The sequence below is a fragment of the Euphorbia lathyris genome, chromosome 3 (assembly GCF_963576675.1).
Source record: "Euphorbia lathyris chromosome 3, ddEupLath1.1, whole genome shotgun sequence".
In the NCBI taxonomy this organism is placed as follows: domain Eukaryota; kingdom Viridiplantae; phylum Streptophyta; class Magnoliopsida; order Malpighiales; family Euphorbiaceae; genus Euphorbia; species Euphorbia lathyris.
The window spans coordinates 104,843,674-104,849,493 of NC_088912.1; the positions used below are offsets into that span (position 1 = coordinate 104,843,674).

At 27.7% G+C, this 5,820-nt stretch overlaps 1 non-coding gene across 1 annotated transcript; it reads right to left on the reverse strand.

The window, feature by feature from the left end:
• Positions 1-788: 788 nt before the first annotated feature.
• On the reverse strand, positions 789-872 carry TRNAL-CAA (transfer RNA leucine (anticodon CAA)). Its single transcript has one exon. It is a non-coding gene; the product is annotated as a tRNA-Leu (tRNA).
• Between the last annotated feature and the right edge of the window lie 4,948 nt (positions 873-5,820).

The following is a 5,820-nucleotide window of genomic DNA, read 5'->3' on the forward strand; positions in this document are numbered from 1 at the left end:
TTGACTGTCAAATAGAATTTTTCAAACAAGTTTATCGATAAAATAAAACAATTATGTGTTTTGGCCGGTTGTTATTTGTGATTATCTTGTATCTGAAAAACTTAAATATTGACATTTCGATAATTATTATTACTAAAAAGAATACATTGTATTTGACAAACTTAAATATTGACATTTCAGTAGATTATTATTACTAAAAAAATAACAACTAAATTGAGTATCAATATTGTCAGAAGTGGTGCAATCTTAACCATAACGTTGCCAAACAGTATCAATTTTGCCCCACCCAAAAGAAAATTTGAACTGACTGGTTTGACAGTTATTTGACTGTCAAATAGAAATTCTCAAACAAGTTATCGATAAAATAAAACAATTATGTGTTTTGGCCGGTTGTTATTTGTGATTATCTTATATCTGACAAACTTAATTATTGACATTTTGGTAATTATTATTACTAAAAAGAATACATTGTATCTGACAAACTTAAATATTGACATTTCAGTAGATTATTATTACTAAAAAAATAACAATTAAATTGAGTATCAATATTGTCAGAAGTGGTGCAATCTTAATCATAACGTTGCCAAACAGTATCAATTTTGCCCCACCCAAAAGAAAATTTGAACTGACTAGTTTGACAGTTATTTGACTGTCAAATAGAAATTCTCAAACAAGTTTATCGATAAAATAATTATGTGTTTTGGCCGATTGTTATTTGTGATTAACTTGTATTTGACAAACTTAAATATTGACATTTTGGTAGATTATTATTACTAACAAAAATAAATTGTCAGAAGTGGGATTTGAACCCACGCCCTCATAAGAGGACCAGAACTTGAGTCTGGCACCTTAGACCACTCGGCCATCCTAACTTTATATTATGTTCATACGCCGCACCACAGGTAACAGCGTGATAGCCGTGCGTCCCGATGTCGCGAAACCCGAATTGAAAACAGATAAAAACGTATAAAAATCATCCAAATCAAACGAAATTACGTATCATAAGTCCATTTCCTTTGCCGTCCCTCCCCTGATCCATGTTTTTCGTAGATATATTAGTCCGGATTAGAGTAAAGAGAGTTTAGCTTGTTTGAGAGGATTTGAGAATTTTCAAATTTGATAAAAGGGTATTTCAGTCTTTTTTCGAGGCTAAGTATGGGAAATTATGGCTGGATATAGTAATCCACTATATATATGGAAATAATATTAGATATTATTTACATTTATAACACATGTATATAATGTACTTAATGTATAATTAATCAAATAAAGATATGATTAATATACATAATTTAAGGTTACTTAAATCTATTTTGGTAAATATGATTTAATTAAGGCAAAATTAAGGAAACTTTTATCCCTAAAAGCAAGCCATTGTGGCCCCACCCCCTTATCCCACTAGGTATAGGATTTATTTTCTTTCCTAATTAATTAATGGTAATTAAAATATATAAGGAAAGAGATAAAATCTTAAAGGATTAAGAAAGTGGGTATCTCCATTATATATAGATTGAGTTTTCTTTTCACAGATTTTAAGAAAAGAAAAGGCTCTCTCTTCTTCATACTAGAAGCAAAACTATTCCGGTACTTGCAGATTTTGGCCAAAAAAGGTTAATTTGGTACGAGAATTTGATTCCTATGATAGCCAGCATCTCTTCCTATTCCGTAAGAGATGAAGTAGAGGGAGTTCACCTTTCAACTCCTCAATCTCGTTCAAAGGGACTTTCTTTCTCCATGTCTTGACGAAAGATATTTTTCTTAACTCTTCTTAATTGCATATGGTAGATCCTTGTGGATCTGTATTTTATTTGCTTATATGTGTTTTGCAAACCATTAAACGAATGTTAAAACTCCATCAGTGGTATTAGGGCTAATCATATGCTAGTTTTAATTAGGTTAAAATTGGTTTTTAATTAGGATTGTATTCTTGTTAGGGTTCATGGAAATTAATTAAAATTTGATTTTAATTATTTATGATTAATTGGGGTTAATTAATTAATTGGTAAAAATTATATTTCTGGATTAAATATAAATTTTGTGATTTTTAGAAATTGATTTCGATGAAAACGGAGTTCTAAAACTCAAATTATGACGTTTTTAGTTTTAAAGGGTAAATCTGATTTCTGGCAATGCAACAGTTTTTTCCAGAAAATGTTGTCTTAGGCTGTTTTTTAATGCTGATTTTAGGACAGATTTATATTTTTAAAAGTGTTGCATTAAGGTCTGATTTTTTGGGGAAATTAAATTATTAAATCTAAGTCAAATTAGGGTTATGTTTTATTTTGTTTGGGAAACAAATTAAAATGTAACCTTAAATATTAAATTCTATATATATGGTATATAAATATTATGATTTTATCAAATATAAGTTTATATTAATTGGATTAATATGAATCTTTAAAATTGTACAAGTATGTTAAGGTAATATTAAATTTATCATTAGATGATAAAAAAAATTGACATATTATAAATTCCAGTGATTTTGTAATTAGTCAATTTGTGAGATTGGATTTTACAAAAGGGATAAAATCAAGACTTAAATTTAAAAGCGTATTTGGATAAAAAAAAATACATTCTGTCATTTGGAAAATTATTAGAAGCACTCGGTTCTCCGTATTAAATGGATGACCTTCCATACATATTTTTCCATGTGCAACATGGATCTACATATATTATAAGAGACCTCACTATTTTAATTATTAAGCAGGATTATAAAACACGTGTCCAAATGTGAATTGGGGGTCCTCCAAGTGACATAGAAGACCGAATCCTTAATATAAAAACTCGTGTCATTCCGCCCCTATAGTTGAATTTGACCCAAATGTGTTTTATATAATTTTAAGTATATCATTGGATAATATGACATTAAAATTGAAATAAGTATTATATATAAGTTTTGATAAATATATTATTGGATAATATAGTTTATAAAACAAGTAAAATGTTTTATGGGCTAAGGCCATTTATTAACCATTTAATTAAAATGTAATATTGGATATTACATATCCTAATTGGACCGGACTCATTAAATTATCCCAAGTTAATCTAAGTCACAGTCCATGGAATTTATGCTAGACATAATACAAGTGTAAGTCCTAGAATGAAATATTTTGTTAATTGGATTATGGAAAAGATTAAAATCAATATTTTGGTTTTAAGTTTATAACTCACGAGTAGTTAGAAGGAAATTGAACTTGGAATTTTACTGCACGGACAATTCTAGTGCAATAATTGAATCATTTATTGAATAAATAAAATCATTAGATGATATATGATTCAATTTTATGCAATTTTATAGTTAAATCGGTCATGAATTATTATATGTAATTGAAACATTTTTTATACATGTTTAGATTGTTTGTAAATATGATTTATATGGGTTATTTATCTAGTATTAATCTTTGTGTTGTAATTTTATAAATACAACATGCGTGTCATTTTATAAATACAATATGCGTGTCATTTTATTTTTATTTTTTTTGTAATTTTAGAATAAGTTTATTTTATATAATTCAAAGAACACAAAGAAGCCCACGCGGAGGCCTATACTTCGAGTTGGAGCCTAGAAGCCCAAAAGATTATTTCTATTATAATTTTAGAAATTTCAATAGGTTATACTAAGAAGACTATGTAGAATCATTTTATATTTCTCTTATTTACGCTTTGAGGATGCATGTCCATTTCACTCACTAGAAATGTTTAGATCAATGGGCCATGTAAAACCGTCTTAGGATCCGCTTTAATTAACTAAATTAATAATCCCTCAATAGTAAGACATATGTGCTTTCCACAAACGAACCTTATCAAGACACCGATTATTTAAATGTAGGTCATGCCAAGACCGGGTGCGTTGGATCATTTTGTGAAGCAAGGGTTAAGGTATCAGATACGTTTAACATCATGTTGGTAGTTTCGATTTAACGTGGACCCCAGGCAGACCCTGGTCTTAAGCAATTGGCACTTTTCTTAGAGTGCTTAGGCCCCAAGATCTGCTTGGGGTCCACGTTAAGTCAAAACCACCAATCTGATGTTAAACGTATCCGATACCTTAGCTCTTGCCTCACAAAGATGATCCAACGCACCCGGCTTTGGCACGACCTATATTTAAATAATCGATGTCTTGATAAGGTTCGTTTATGGAAAGCACTTATATATAACTTACTATTGAGGGATTATTAATTTTGTTAATCAAAGCGGCTCATATGACGGCTTTACATGGATATAAAACATTCTAGCGAGTGAAATGTGCATGCACCTGAAAGCATAAATAACAAAAAAAAAAGATTCTACGTGGGCTTCCTAGTAAAACCTATTGAAATTTCTAAAATTTACAATAGAAATGATCTTCTGGGCTTTTGGACTCCAACTTCAAGTTTGGGCCTTCTTGTGGGATTCCTTGTCTTTTATGAATTACATTTAAAATTTATTCCAAAATTACAAAGAAATGAAAAATGACACACGTCGTATTTGTAAAATCACAACCGAACAATTATTACTAGATAAATAAGCTCATGTAAATCATATTTACAAACAATCTAAGCATGTATTATATAAAAAACGTTTTAGTCACATATAATTCTTCATGACTAATTTAACTATGAAATTTCCTAAATTTGAATTCTAAATCATCCAACGATGTACTTATCCAATGAATGATTCAATTATGCCACTAGAACTTTTTATGTCTAAGAAAATTTCTATTTCAATTTCCTTTTAACTACTCGTGAGTTGTAAAACTTAAAACCAAAACTATTGATTTTAATCTTATTCATTTTTCTAATCCAATTTAACAAAATATTTCATTTCAGGACTTATACTTGTATTATGTCTAACATAGATTTCATGAATTTTGACTTAAATTAACTTGGAATAATTAGGATATGTAATATCCAATATTACATTTAATTAAAGAGAAATTTACACATACATTCATATTTCAAAAACTATTTTCAATTATGTCAAGTTCTAATTTTCAATTATGTCAAACTAATAAAATCATTAATTTTAATCTATTTTAAGAATTGGAGTTTATAAATTAAGGGTCTAGGATATATTGTCTATGGTTTAGAATTTATGAATTGCAGTTTTGAATTTTTAAATTAGGATGTAAAAACATACTTTGTTCGTTATATATAGAAAATAATGACATATTCAGAATTAAGTTTGATAATCTAATTTAATTGTAATTTTGTAGTTAATTATGATATTCCTGTAAATAACCCTTAATTAAAAGTTTAATTTATGAGTCTAGCCCATTAAAACAATTTATCTCATAAAACATTATATATATATATATATATATATATATATATATATATATATATGTGTGTGTGTGTGTGGCAAATGATATATACAGCTCTTAGGGCTGTATATAACCATTAATTATTCTTATATTTTCAATAAGAAAAAAGTCTTAACTCTAAAATAAATATTTATTTTGTATTGAAAATGTAACAAAGTATTATGACTCTATATATTTCAATATTAAAATATATAAGTATTAACAAGTTTTATATATTGAACAGTTAAATAAATACTAAAAATAGAAATTTTGGGTTTTTATTTACAGCCCTAAGGGCTGTAAATATCGGAACCTATATATATATATATATATATATATATATATATATATATATATATATATATATATCAATTTTCATAAATTATATTATTCAATAATATATTTATCAAAACTTGCGTATATATCTAAAAGTATTTATATCCAATATTACACTAATTACAAAATCACTAATATTTACTAGGGATGGCAACGGGTACTCTACCCGCGGGTACCCGGCACTACCCGACCCTAATGGGACT